Raw genomic sequence first — 15,761 nt, 5'->3', positions numbered from 1 at the left:
GCTCCACAGCCATGCTAGTGAACCTCCCTCTGTTTTCTGCTGCTCCACAGCCATGCTAGTGAACCAGTTGGCCTCTCTCTGTTTTCTGCTGCTCCACAGCCATGCTAGTGAACCAGTTGGCCTCTCTCTGTGTTCTGCTGCTCCACAGCCATGCTAGTGAACCAGTTGGCCTCTCTGTGTTGCCTCCCTCTGTTTTCTGCTGCTCCACAGCCATGCTAGTGAACCAGTTGGCCTCTCTCTGTGCCTCCCTCTGTTTTCTGCTGCTCCACAGCCATGCTAGTGAACCAGTTGGCCTCTCTCTGTTTTCTGCTGCTCCACAGCCATGCTAGTGAACCAGTTGGCCTCTTTCTGTTTTCTGCTGCTCCACAGCCATGCTAGTGAACCAGTTGGCCTTTCTGTTTTCTGCTGCTCCACAGCCATGCTAGTGAACCTCCCTCTGTTTTCTGCTTCTCCACAGCCATGCTAGTGAACCAGTTGGCCTCCCTCTGTTTTCTGCTGCTCCACAGCCATGCTAGTGAACCAGTTGGCCTCCCTCTGTTTTCTGCTGCTCCACAGCCATGCTAGTGAACCAGTTGGCCTCCCTCTGTTTTCTGCTGCTCCACAGCCATGCTAGTGAACCAGTTGGCCTCTCTCTGTTTTCTGCTGCTCCACAGCCATGCTAGTGAACCAGTTGGCCTCTCTCTCTTTTCTGCTGCTCCACAGCCATGCTAGTGAACCAGTTGGCCTCCCTCTGTTTTCTGCTGCTCCACAGCCATGCTAGTGAACCTCCCTCTGTTTTCTGTTACTCCACAGCCATGCTAGTGAACCAGTTGGCCTCCCTCTGTTTTCTGTTACTCCACAGCCATGCTAGTGAACCAGTTGGCCTCCCTCTGTTTTCTGTTACTCCACAGCCATGCTAGTGAACCAGTTGGCCTCCCTCTGTTTTCTGTTACTCCACAGCCATGCTAGTGAACCAGTTGGCCTCCCTCTGTTTTCTGTTACTCCACAGCCATGCTAGTGAACCTCCCTCTGTTTTCTGTTACTCCACAGCCATGCTAGTGAACCTCCCTCTGTTTTCTGTTACTCCACAGCCATGCTAGTGAACCTCCCTCTGTTTTCTGTTACTCCACAGCCATGCTAGTGAACCTCCCTCTGTTTTCTGTTACTCCACAGCCATGCTAGTGAAACCTCCCTCTGTTTTCTGTTACTCCACAGCCATGCTAGTGAACCTCTGTTTTCTGCTGCTCCACAGCCTCTGTTTTCTGTTACTCCACAGCCATGCTAGTGAACCAGTTGGCCTCCCTCTGTTTTCTGTTACTCCACAGCCATGCTAGTGAACCAGTTGGCCTCCCTCTGTTTTCTGTTACTCCACAGCCATGCTAGGCCCAGGGGTGAGCTGTGATACTTTCTACATTTCTGTTCTGGTGACAACAAACACGGGTTGTGGTGAAAACCAAGCATTGCACAGCAGATAAAAATAGAATCGGTGCTAAAGCATTACCTCAGGCAACTCATATATTAAGAGAAAAATGGAGCTGTGGGGCTGTTATACATTGTACTCACCCATTTTTAGATATGACAGCAGAACATCCAGATTTGCATGTCTATATGTAGAGGAACTGACGGCGCTACTGCTGTCCCCAACCCATTCAGCAGCGATGGTATTAATGTTGTTTTAGGTTCTCTGTTGTGTGCCTCTCCTCGACGTTCTCAGTTGTCAGTCCATGGGACTTCATGTCCCAGTTCTCATCAATGTGTTGGCTCGTTGCAGTGATGTATGACAGCGTGTTCATAGACATCCAACAGTTTGTTGTTAACACCACTTATGGTGTATGAGAGCTTGCGCTTTGTACTTGCAGAGCAATCATTGTACCATTTCTCCACCAGGGCCTTCACGTTTTTTTCCGACATGGCCTCTTGTAGTCTGGCTCTAGATATGCCATCAGGGCATTGAAGCCGACATCCTCTACCACTGACAATGGCTGCATATCAACTGCAATCATTTCTGTAATCAGCGCTGTGATTTTCTCACTCCGTCCCTTATCGCACTGCAGCCTGCAACGGGTTGGGTCTCGCTGTGCCTCCCTTTCACGTTGGCGCCTGTACTGCCACTGTAGCTCAATCCCACCTTCATCATCTTCTTATTATTTAACTTCTCAGAGTATTTCCCGACAGGACTTCGCTGTTGTCGCTGCCCTGTCTCACGCTCTGCCATTTCCCCCAACTGTTAACGAAGATGACGTGCGGAGCGCTTTATATCTTTGGCAAATCATTTGTCCTATTTACTGCATTTTAGCATTATTTGTTTAAAAAATGTTTAGCCTTTATGATGATGATCGAGACCACCTGTTAGTGGTAGTTTGATTTTTGGAACTGATTTTCATTATTTTATTTATTTTAAGAAACTGAATTTGGGGTTAGGGATTTTTTCTAAACATGAACAATTCCAAATATATTTAAATGTCACACTCCTGGTAGAAATGAAGCATTTAAACACCATGGTATAATTCATCATGTTTAACGATATCTCATCAATCTTTGCTTTGTCTCCTCACTGGCTTCTTCTATCGCTGATGGCACCAGTCGAACCAAATGCCTATAAAAGACAACGATGAGGAGGACTGGGGACCTAGTTCCTTTCACCTACTAACACTGTACTGAGAGGCACATATTTCACAGGAGAAAGAGGAAGATGTAGGTCAGTGGATCTGGGAGACAGTGAAATCTCACTGAAACCTTGCACAGCACCATGTGTCATCAAATCACAGTTTATTTGTCACATACGCATGTTTAGCGGATGTTATTGCGGGTCTAGCGAAATGCTGGCATGCTTTATAATGCATTTATGGTGGGAGACTGGTGACACAAATGGCCACAATCAACTGTCATTGTAGGTTATCTCATGTTTATGATAACGTAATGTATGTATTACGATTCACATGAAGTGTTCCGATCTTGCTGGACAAGAGTTCACTGATTTTGTGTGTTAGTAACTGTCCTGAGAGCAGTGACAACCTGAGCTTCATCTTTTGAGTTTTCACGCAAACTCTCCAGAGCCTTCGTGGCTGTGTCCTGTTGTTCATGATGATGATGGTGGGTATGTTCTCCTTCAAGAATTGTCATCATCATTATCATCACCATAATCACCAACATTTTCACCATACTTCCCAGAGGTAGGTCAGTAATGGGGACACACCTCCAGAGCGATTTGAGCAGCCAGACTGATGGTGGTTGGAGTTAGCGTTCTTAGCCAACAGCAGTCTGTCCTCGCTAGTCACAGGACCTTGGGCCAGAGTCCCGATGGCCTTCACTGCCCCTGAAGCTGATAGAAACAGGTTTTCAGACTGAGCAGTACAGAGGGCCTGGATACATGTAGTCAATCCCAAAACTCCCAAGCTCACCACACATGTAATATGCTGTTATCTTCCTCCACATTGTTATCCAGGACAGCAATCTTGTAAACACTGAACTGAGTGAAGATGCTGTTTGGATCATGTCTCTCTGCCTCCTCTATGGCTTCTTTGGCCTGACACACACGCACACTTAGGGATGCACAAAGTACACACAGAAAGATCACTATACATTATAAACTGGGTGGTTCGAGCCTTGAATGCTGATTGGCTGAAAGCCATGGTATATCAGACCGTATACCATGGGTATGACAAAACATATATTTTTACTGCTCTAATTACGTTGGTAACGCGTTTATAATAGCAATAAGGCACCTCGGGGGTTTGTGATATATGGCCAAAATACCATGGCTAAGGGCTGTATCCAGGCACTCCGTTGCGTCGTGCCTAAGAACAGCCCTTAGCCGTGGTATATTGACCCATATACCACACCCCCTCAGGCCTTATTGCATATTTATATCATGGCATTGTTAAATACTCGCTTCTGATCAACTTGAAGGGCATTCTAGAATGTGTATTATTTCCCTATAATGTACTGTATATTTGCACGGTAGAATTCAATGGTTATAGTTCATTCTTACATGTTCTATGTTTGAGATGCTTTTGAAAGCAAAAGTCGAATTGAAAACATTATTGGTTTTGTTGAATTCGATTCTCATAATGGCAAGCTAGGACTGATGGTTTGGTTATCTAAACTAGCAAGTCTGTTTGTTTGGTTACCACGGCAACCACTGCAGCTCTCTATTAAACTTTCTAGCTACTTCAGTGGATGTTGAACACATTTATACGGACAAATGAACACATGTCTAGCGACAAATGTGTTAAATTGTAGCCATGGTATAAAAGGGATAATCAACTCGGGGCTCTATGCGTTCTCTGGAAAATAATGCAACTCCGTGGAAGGTTATTTCCACTACGCTTCCACGCTTCCACTACGCTTCCACATGGATGTTTTTCTATAGAACGCATTGCCCCTCGTTGATGATCTCTTACGTAACCATTACAACATGCTGTGTGTATGTGTTGTCACAGTATTGTGTCACCTTGTCCAGCAGGAGGCGTCCTGCTTCCTGCCGGTTGGGCTCCATCTGAAGAAAGGTTGGGCTCCATCTGTAGAAACTCCTAGAGTAGTAATACCACTCCAGAGCCTCTGAGAAGTTCTTAGCCTGGGACAGGAAAATGACTTATATCACAACGCAAACAGACATATCACTTTTTTCAGCAGTTCTACTGTACCCAAAGTTCTTGGAGGCTTCCAGAGGAACCTCTGACTCCAGCAGCTATGTCACTCCTGAATGGAGACAGCAAGATGAAATGGTAATGCATTATATAGTACTGTAAATTGAGGACTTGGAGTCCTTCAATTGATATAAAACTCCCACCCAAGCCATTCAAGAGCAGAAAGAGAGAGAAGCAGGGTAAATGTCCTACTCACCAGCTCTTATGTTATCATCCTGAGCCCCACATCTTGAGTATAATTCTGATCTCGAGCTAGAGGCCAGAAGGATTCACACTTTCCTGTTAAATTGCAAAGGATTAATAGAAAGCCAAATAATCTATCTTAATATTAAAGAGTATCAACAAGAGCCCTACTCTAGATAGTCCAAGGTCCTGAGGCTCCTTGTCACTAAGGGAAAGGGTTCAGCAACTTTACTGTACTGCACTGTAATTAAGGACTAATTAGAAACATTGGAACTGTTGCTGTTTCTAATAACCAGGAAGTACTGGTGAAAGAACTATAAATTGCAGTACTCTCTTACTTGCACTTCAGCACCAGAGGGCTATTTTATATTAATCTTCCCTATATCATAACTCTGTCTGGAAAACTGTGTAGATATGTATCATATACTGTAATGAAAATAAGTAACGTATTTCAGATGTTGAGCTTCTGTAATGCCTCCTTTTATGTGTAGTAACATAATTGATTTACAGTCAATGATATTTATCTCAACCAAAAGGAACTGGCCTCACACTTTTACAGATTGTTGGACAATCCACTTCAAAGTTATAGCACGAGAGAGATAGTTATCTTGAGCCAGTACATCAGTAAGTTAAAGCTATATGCCTTTAGTTCAAAATAATCCTAACATTGATGTACGCGTTGGATTGTGAATCCATCTCTAGTTTATTTATTTTTATCCGATTGACTGTTACCTTCAATCTAATGCGTTCGAACAACTGATCGGCAATTGTGATAGAGGTTTCATAACTTCCAATTTAATTAACTAAACATAGCCATTAATAATTGCATAATAACACAAGGCTACAACAGCAATACATTGAAGTTATAGGCTATTTATTTGATCAGTTTGCCAGCTCCAGGTAGGATACACAAGTGGCACAAATTGATTTGCAATGCCTCCGGTGATGTTGACATTTCAACATATTTATTGTCTCGAATGGTAGCCTACAATAGCCTACAATGGAATATAAATTAATTAATTTCCACTTGCCTGATAATCAGCAGCAGCAAGTCACAGTGGAATACTTTTTTTTAGTAGCCCAATTTCAGGATAACGGCGAACATGGCAACCCTGCTCCTGTGAGCATGATAATCCAATAGAGGGCGCTATGCGCAAACATATCCTGTCAGTGAATCGTCTCACATGAAATAAACTGCTGCCCTGTAAGGCATATATACGTCTGTGTTACTGTAATTACACTAAAACGCCGAATTCATATTTCTTTACAGATGGCCAGCAAGACAGGAAGAACTTGGCTAGATTGAAAAAAAAGAACCCATCTTACTGATAACTTCATAAGTCTTGCTGTCAAAGTAAGCTTGAATATGTCAAACTGTACCCTATGATGACTACAGTAGATAAGAGAGCTGATAATCTTCTCAAATTTCTGTCATAACACTGCCATAATACTGAATTCACATAATATATTCCATAACATTATTTGACCAGAGTTGGAAGACATACAGTCAACTTAATTCCCGAGGCGATGGAGGGACAGACATCAACACATCGAAAGAAGATCTCCCAGCAGGGAGCCACCATTGGGAGACATCAGGAGTTGCTACAGGGCCTTTTGGAAGGGCTCAGTTCCTTGACGGATGCCACGACCATGGGTTAAAGGCTATTATGGAGCAAATCAGGGAGTTAGCTCAGAGACTGTTTGCCACCTCTGATAAATCCCAATCACCCAGTCATTTTTTCCCCTATCTGTGGTGAGTTGGTACAGCCTATCCCGACACCCGGTGAACCCCGCTTTCCTCCTCCAGAGCGATATTCGGGGAATCCTGGTACCTGCAGGGGTTTTCTTTCTCAGTGCTCGCTTATCTTTGAGCTACAGCCATCTATGTTTTCTTCAGACTGATCGAAGATAGCGAATATAATTACGATTATGTCGGGAAGGGCGCTGTCCTGGGCTACGGCAGTTTGGGAACAACAATCTGGCATTTGCGGGCATTTGGAGAAATCTATGGCAGAGGTGAGAAAGGTTTTTGAGTTTCCGGTATCCAGGAGACAGGTGGCCAGCAAACTGCTTGACTTACGTCAAAACCTCCGTAGTGTGGCAGACTACGCGGTGGACTTTCGCACGTTGGCTGCAGAGAATGCCTGGAATCCGGAGTCTCTTTTCGATACTTTTCTGCACGGATTATCTGAGGAGGTTAAGGATGAGCTAGCTGCTAGGGAACTGCCGGTGTACCTCGACTCCCTTATCGCCTTAACCAGTAAAATTGATGGACGTCTGAGGGAACGCAAGAGTGAGAGGTCTGGTCTCGGGAACACTCATGCACCCGATATGGCATGTTCACCTCCTATGGAATCCGGAAGTTTCCGAAGGCAGCTCTTCTGAGAGGAGTCGAAGCCACCTGAGCTCTCTCGTGAATCTTCGACGGGTGAGTTGGATACTCCTGAGCCTATGCAGTTGTGAAGAACTAGGCTATCAGTTTGGGAGCGCTCACATAGGATGAATAATAACTGTTGTCTGTACTGTGGAGGGGCAGGATATTTAATAGCTACCTGCCCTATTAGGAAACCCTTGTCTCTAGAGGGTACCAGTACTATGGTGAGTCAGACTGGGAGTTCCCTATTTCCCATCACCCGCACACCCCTTTTTGCTCTTGTGCTGTGGGGACACCAATCTAAGTCTCTCCGAGTGCTCATTAACTCTGGGGCTGATGAATGTCTTATGGATGCCACGATAGTTTCGGAGCTTGCTATTCCCACTCAGCCTCTCTCTGTGCCCATGGATGCTAGGGCACTGGACGGCAGCTCTATAGGGGAAGTCACCCATAGTACTGTGCCCATTCAATTACCAGTTTCTGGTAACCACAGTGAGACAATACAGTTCTTCCTCATTACATCTCCCCATGTTCCAGTTGTTTTGGGATTTTCCTGGTTTCAAAAGCACAATCCGATGATTGATTGGACCACAAGCTCCATCCTGATTTGGAGCCCATTTTGCCATTCCCACTGCCTTCAAGCAGCACAGCCTTCCTCAAGTCAACTTCCTCAGGATGTTAGCAAAACTGTGGATGTCTCTGCTATCCCCACAGAATACCATGACCTCCTGGAAGTGTTCAGTAAGGCATGTGCTACTTCCCTTCCCCCGCACCGTCCTTATGATTGTGCCATTGATCTTCTCCCAGGCACTACACCACCTCAGGGTCGATTGTATTCTCTGTCTGGACCAAAGACCAAAGCTATGGAGGAGTACATAGAGGAGTCCCTGGCCACTGGGGCCGTCCATCCATCTGCATCTCCTGCCGGCGCAGGATTTTTCTTTGTGGAGAGGCAAGACCCTGCGTCCGTGCATTGACTACCGGGGACTTAATGACATTACTGTCAAGAATCGTTACCCCCTACCTCTCCTCTGCATTTGAACCTCTCAAGGGGGCCACTATATTTTCAAAGTTGGACCTTCGAAATGCCTACCACCTGGTTTGGATACGTGAGGGGGATGAGTGGAAGACAGCCTTCAACACAGCCAGTGGACATTATGAGTACCAGGTCATGCCATTTGGACTCACCAACTGCTGTTTTCCAGGCTTTGGTCAATGATGTGCTTCGGGACATGCTAAACCGGTTTGTGTTCGTGTACCTTGACCACATCCTGTTTAATCCCCAATCTGCACAAGAACATGTTCTTCATGTCAGACAGGTCCTTCAGCTCCTCCTGGAGAACCAACTGTTCGTGAAAGCCGAGAAGTGTGAGATCCACCGCTCTACAATCACCTTTCTGGGATATGTCATTGCTGAGGGCAATGTTCAGATGGATCCTGGAAAGGTGAAAGCAGTGGTGGATTGGCCTCAACCAACGTCCAGGGTGCAGTTGCAATGGTTTCTTGGTTTTGCAAACTTCTACCTCTGTTTCATTCGGGACTACAGCACCCTGGCGGCCCCCTCTCGGCACTCACCTCTCCCAAGGTACCGTTCAAATGGTCTCCAGCTGTCGACAAAGCCTTTGTGGACCTGAAGCATCGGTTCACAACAGCACCCATCCTCATCCATCCTGGCCCCTCACGTCAATTTGTGGTGGAAATGGATGCTTCGGATGTTTGAGTGGGGGCCTGTCCCAGTGATCTGCCCAGGACCAGAAGCTTCATCCCTGTGCCTTCCTGTCCCATCGTCTCAATCCTGCTGAAAGGAACTACGATGTTGGCAACCGAGAACTCCAGGCGGTGAATATGGCATTGGAAGAGTGGAGGCACTGGCTGGACCGACCGTAAATACCTGGAATATCTCCGTAAAGCCAAGAGCCTCAACTCCAGGCAGGCCCGGTAGGCGCTCCTGTTCACCAGATTTAACTTCACCATCTGCTACCGCCCAGGGTCAAAGAATGTGAAGCCTGACACCCTCTCCCGCCTATACAGTTCCTCTGCCACACCCTCGACCTCTGAAACCATTCTCCCTACCTCATGCCTTGCTGCCACTGTGGATTGGGGTATTGAGAACCTGGTCCGCGATGCACAATGCTCCCAGCCTGGACCTGAAGAGGGCCCGGCTAACCGTCTGTTTGTCCCTAATCCAATCCGGTCCCGGGTCCTGGAATGGGCTCATTCCTCCAGGCTGACCTGTCATCTAGGGTCTCGGCGTACACTAGTCTTCCTTCGACAACGTTTCTGGTGGCCCACAATGGTCCCTGATGTCTCTGCCTTTGTCATCGCATGCACTGTGTGTGCTCAAAACAAGACACGGCAAACTCCTTCTGGCCTCCTCCAACCACTACTGGTTCCTCATCGTCCCTGGTCTCATATATATCTCTGGACTTTGTCACTGGGCTCCCTCCATCTGATGGCAACACTGTCATTCTGACAGTAGTCAACCAGTTCTCCAAGGCTGCCCATTTCATCCCTCTCCCCAAACTACCTGCTGCCAAGGAGACAGCCCAGCTTATGGTGCAGCATGTCTTCCGAATCCATGGACTCACTGTAGACATGGTCTCTGATCGGGGTCCTCAGTTCTCATCTCAGTTCTGGAAGGCATTCTGCACCCTTATTGGGTCGTCGGCCAGCCTGTCATCCGGATTCCATCCCCAAGCTAACGGTCAGTCCAAGACCTGGAGACCAACTTAAGGTGCCTGGTCTCAACCAACCCCACTACCTGGAGCCGTCAACTGGTCTCGGTGGAGTATGCCCGAAACGCTCTTCCCAGGTCTGCAATATGGGACTCCCACATTTCGAGTGTTCCATGGGGTATCAGCCTCCACTCTTCCCTGAACAAGAGCAGAAGGTCAGCATACCCTTGGCCCAGATGTTGACCGCTGCTGTCGACGTACCTGGAGAAGAGCCAGTGTGGCTATTCTCAAGACCAACTCCAGGTATCATCGACAAGCGGACCGTCGCTGGATCCCAGATCCCCACTACTACATTGGGCAGAGGGTATGGCTGTCCACACGGGACCTGGCCATTCAGGTAGAGTCCGCAAACTGTCCCCTCATTTCATTGGTTCTTTTCCCATCTCCAGAGTCCTGAGTTCCACTGCTGTCCGTCTTGTGTTACCCTGTACCCTCCGTATTCACCCTAGCTTCCATGTGTCTAGGATTAAGCCTGTGACTCACTGTCCTTTGTCTTCTGTTTCCAGGCCTTCCCTCCACCCGGGTTATCGGTGGCCAAGCAGCGTATACGGTGAGACGCCTCCTGAAGGTTTGACCACGGGGCAGGGGTACCTGGTTGACTGGGAGGGTTATGACCCGGAGGAGAGGTGCTGGGTCTGTTTCACCTGTGATTTTCTCCACCCTCTCCAGGTGTCGCTTATTTTCCCCAGTGTATTTATCCCTGTGTTTCCTGTTTCTCTGTGCCAGTTCATCTTGTATGTTAGTCAAGTCAACCAGCGTGTTTTTCCCGTACTCCTTTTGAAAATTCTCTTTTTGATAGTCTTCCCGGTTTTGACACCTGCCTGACTCTGGACTACTTTCCACCCGCCTGATCATCCTGCCGGTCCTGACCTTGATTCTGACTGCCCTTCGGTACCTTTTGGACTCTGAACTGGTTTTGACCGTTTTGCCTGTCCACGACACAGGCAAGGTGTTGATGATTAGATTTCACTTTCACCATAGCTTGTGCACGTCATGATAGTCTTTGAAGCAGTCCCTCTCTGCATTTCACAATTTTTGTACCCCTGTGTTTTGTGCAATGCTTGCAGTTCTTTCTGTGTGTTGGATAGTGGCGCTCACCTTGATTGGGGGTATTGTGATGTTTGTGAGTTTGCTTTGGGCCCCCAATTCAGCCATCACCAATACCAGCTGCTCTCGGAAGGCCAACTGGGAGAGAGGGGTTTGACCTTTTGCTTTGGCCATCTGCTTGTGGAGATTTATTTAACTAGCCAAGCCAGTTAAGAACTAATTCTTATTTACAATGATGGCCTACACTGGCCAAACCCGGATGACGCTGGGCCAATTGTGCACTGCCCTATGGGACTCCCAATCCCGGCCGGTTGTGATACAGCCTGGATTTAAACCAGGGTGTCTGTAGTGATGCCTCTAGCACTGAGATTAAGTGCCTTAGACCGCTGTGCCACTCAGGAGCCCTACTGAATTTACTGTAGCAATGTCCACAAAGTGGTAAAAAAAGTATTATACCACTTCCTGGTCTTGTGGAGGACCTGGTAGTAGCCTATCAGAGTATCAGAAAGGTTGACACTGCCCATGCTGGCATTGTAGTCCTTCATAGAAACATTCTTCCTCACCCATTTCACCCTCCTTGAGACACTGTTGTTATTGAATGCCTTATGCTGTGTGGTGAGCATGGTTACTTCCCTAGTGTCCTTCCATTTCACAAAAAGCAGCTTGTCAGTCCTGATCGACAGTATGGTCCCCCTCTCCGATGTCTTTGTCATGTCGTTTACCTTGGTCTTGGGGAAACCGGTTCTGTTAGGACGAATGGTGCCACAAGCCCCTATTTTATTTTTCAATAGGTCTATGAAAAGCATGGGAGGAGTATAAAAATTGTCCACAAAGAGCTTGTACCTACTTCCAAGTAAGGACAAGTCTATCAGCTGCATGACAGAGATAACTAAGGCCCATACCTGTGGGTGTGATAGATTGATTTTAAGCAGGCTGGTAGTATGTTTTGCATGCCTCCACCATGTCTTGATAAAGGGTCTTGACTCTTGCAAGACGATCATTCCCTGCAGTCCCCTTCTTCTTGGTCATTCTCCTGATCCTTTTGTGGGTCACTCATGTGAAGAGTACGGTTGATGGCCAATAATCGGTTTTCACTCATGATGGAGTTGGGGAACTGGCACCGATAGAGTGGGGACTCTAGTTGTCAACTAGTCTTGATACCTTTACCAGTCCCATGTAAATCACCAAGGAAATGTAGTTGAGCATGTCACCCATGGTGACAGGTTTCCAGGACATCTTCCTTCCCCCCTGATGCTTCTTGTCCCCATACTTGTTGGTATTACTAATTTGTGATCCTAGTACAGAGGTGGTAAAGTAGAGCTCAAACAGCTGTAAGGGGGTGTATGTTTCATCACTAACCAACTTGGCCTTTGGGTCATTTGGGTTTGAACCTAAATTGTTATGGCTCCTCATCATCTTCAAGGATGTATGCCACCTGTCCTCAGTTTCGTCTCCCTCTGTTGTGCTGCTTCCACTACCTCTCCCTCTTCTCTGTTGAGGCCTAGATCTCCTCCCTGCCCCCACACCTCCAGATGATCTTGCAGAGAGGGGAGTGGTGCCAAGGCCTGCAGTGGGGTGGTTGAAGAGGAGTGGGGTCTTTGTCGAGTGGTGGATGTAGAGCCATCAGACGGGATGATTGACATAGAAGTGGGGGGTGAAGATCTTGACCGGAAGGGGCGCTTGCTGGGGAGGGGTGGCTCCCAAACGTCATCATCCAAATCCTCTGCATCCTCCACTCTCTGGTGACTAAAATAAAGGGATATATTGTTGTAAGACACCCAGAATTTCAGTTGACTAAATTTACTAAACAACTGTAAAGTAACTGTAAAGTCACTGTAAGGTAAAAACACCAAGCCTAAACTTTATCTGTACAGTGACTCACATAGAAGGTGTGAAGCACACACACAATGCGAAGAGTAACACTTTGGAGAGAAAGATGGAGGTTGACTACCACAAATAAACAATGGCCATGAGAGTTTAGTGGCCTCTCCAATGATGAAACGTAGAACAGCAAAGAGTGAACTATTATGAAACAGACAATAAGTTGACATCCATTGATGGAAAATGATCTGCCGTTTTTGAATAAGGGCAAATTATCTATTTTTTAATAATATATATTATTATTATTTTTTTTGTTGCCCTTTTTCTCCCCAGTTTCGTGATATCCAATTGGTAGTTACAGTCTTGTCCCATCGCTGCAACTCCCGTAACGACTCAGGAGCGGCGAAGGTCGAGAGCTCTGCGTCCTCCGGAACACGACCCCACCAAGCCGCACTGCTTCTTGACACAATGCTCGCTTAACCCAGAAGCCAGCCGCACCAATGTGTTGGAGGAAACACTGTACACCTGTTGACAGCTACCTAGCTAGCTAGGCTACCCAGAGTTCGCTCTTAAATTTCGAAAAAAGTAGCTATGAACTCACATTTCCCATTTGAGACAGACAGGTCCATGTTTCAATGTAACAAGGCATTAAAAATACAAATAATGCAACCATTATCTCGCTAGCCAGCTAGCTAATGTTAACTGCTAGCTAATGTTAACTGCTAGCTAATGTTCCAGTCAGATGTCACAATGACAGCTGTAATCTTGGCGTCGCACGAGCTACTCTTGTGAGGTGATGAAGAACTGCACAGGGATGTGGAGAGCAGCCAAAATTAAGGTGAGCCACCTGCCAGACTGGAATCTAGATGTGTTTTTATGATTGAAGCAATCACATTTTCAGGCAGGCCTAATTCACTTTTTATAGAAATAGTGTTTATTTTTGTCAAAATTATTTTGTAAATGAAATTGAATGTAAACGTTTTAGAGCTGAAAAATAAAGTAAACTGTTCTTTCCCTCTTCTAGTGAAAACTTTTGGTGCAATTCTATTTTACACCCACAAGATGGTGCCAGATACCGGAGCACTGAATAGCCTACGGCAGACATTAATGTAGCCTATACGCTCTGATCCAAAATATAGTCTATTGAGCTAGGCTTTGTAAACATCAATCAAAACAAACTGAACATAACCCGATGGCCAGGACACAGTGCAGTGTGCTGCATATGTCAAGAGGTTTTCCACCTTCCTTTGCCATCGTATGACAAAGAGACTTTTTGAATGAGGGGTATCCTTTACGTCCTATTCCCATCATGGTCATTTGGTCACCGGCGGTCAGGGCCTCACTGAAGAAAGCCTTTGTTGCTACTTGCGCTCATTTTTACTAAGCCTTTTATTGTTGGTACAGAGGAAAGACTGCAAGCTGCGTGTGTAGAGCTGGCCCTCTTATTGTGTTTCCTACCGCAGATTCTAAAATAAAACGTCTTAAAACCCCTCTCCTTTCAGCTCTCCACTTCCAGCAATTGTTTCTGCCTGAGTCTTATCTAGCTGCCCTCCCTTTCCCAAGGGTCATGTGCCCTGTTCTCTGAAGACTATCACATTAGAGAACACACGGGATAGCAGCTAGATCCTCACTCTGGGTGGGACATGGTGACCACATGACCAGTCTCACACGTTCTCATGTGGTCAGGAACAAAAGGTTTGATGAAGAAAATAACATTGTTTCATCATAATATGAAGTTGGATTACATACAAATTGAATATATATCCTCCTGCCTTTTTGTCCTCTCTCCATTATTTGTGGTCAATGAGATGTCTTTATTTATTCTTCACTCAGCCCATATTCATGGCCTCTTTAGAGGGTTATGTAGCCCATATTCATGGCCTCTTTGGAGGATTATGTAGCCCATAATCATGGCCTCTTTAGAGGATTATGTAGCCCATATTCATGGCCTCTTTAGAGGATTATGTAGCCCATAATCATGGCCTCTTTAGAGGGTTATGTAGCCCATAATCATGGCCTCTTTAGAGGGTTATGTAGCCCATAATCATGGCCTCTTTAGAGGGTTATGTAGCCCATAATCATGGCCTCTTTAGAGGATTATGTAGCCCATAACCATGTGGTAGGCCAATCTATGAGTTATTTTTTTCAAGCTTTTTTTTTTTTTTTGACACGTCAAATCGAAAAAAAGTAGACACAAAACATACCACAGGACAGGGTATTCTTGATGTATGATTGACTTATGTGTGTCAGACTGAACCTGCATTTCTGGACATATGATTTACCTTCAATAATCTGGTAAGGGTTATGACCTTCATTATACGGTCACATTCATGATTCATTCCTTCTATCTATAGGTTGAGTTAAGTCATCACACACACATGCTGAGCAAATGGCATTACTCCCACTACAAGTCGAGCTTTATCAATTCTTTCCCATGTTCTCATGTACCATATCACCATTTTTTCCCACTGCAGGGGAAGGAAGAATGTTGTTCTTCACAGATCATGGCGTAAGTAGTGGGTCTCACCTATCAGTTGTCCAGGGGCCATGAGAGAACACAGCCCAGATTGGCTCTGCGGTACTGCACTGCTGCTCAACTCCTCAGAATGGTAGGTCATGCAGGTCTTGAGTTGTGATGGGCGGAAAGGTGAGGCAGGATGTTCTTATTTACAGTTCCTGCCACAGAGAGCTGCCAGAGCCATTTGTTGTAGTGATTGAGGAAAACAGTCTGCTGCACATCCACACACCATGGGGTGCTGCTTGGGAACAGAGGTCTCCTGCCACGTACAGAGTGTTACCGGTATTTACATTTGATATAAAAAGCTGCATATCCTGTTTCCAAAGTTAAAAATAAATCCAGCAAATATTTATTGTAAACATTCTATCAGATATGACAATGGTTGTTTACTTTTTGAAAGAAAAAAACATCTCTGACATGCTGATGGGTACCCCAGACAAGATCATCTCTACTTT

At 46.0% G+C, this 15,761-nt stretch overlaps 1 long non-coding RNA gene across 1 annotated transcript; it reads right to left on the bottom strand.

Moving 5' to 3' along the window:
* Positions 1-401: 401 nt before the first annotated feature.
* Positions 402-1,341, bottom strand: LOC121847001. Its single transcript, XR_006083984.1, has 3 exons — positions 1,270-1,341; positions 766-1,002; positions 402-724 (listed from the first exon to the last, which is right to left on the bottom strand). It is a non-coding gene; the product is annotated as an uncharacterized LOC121847001 (long non-coding RNA).
* Between the last annotated feature and the right edge of the window lie 14,420 nt (positions 1,342-15,761).

This window comes from Oncorhynchus tshawytscha, linkage group LG08, assembly GCF_018296145.1.
Source record: "Oncorhynchus tshawytscha isolate Ot180627B linkage group LG08, Otsh_v2.0, whole genome shotgun sequence".
NCBI classification, from domain to species: Eukaryota; Metazoa; Chordata; class Actinopteri; order Salmoniformes; family Salmonidae; genus Oncorhynchus; species Oncorhynchus tshawytscha.
The sequence above is the reverse complement of the archived record's forward strand: the minus strand, read 5'-3'. Positions and strand labels throughout refer to the sequence as shown.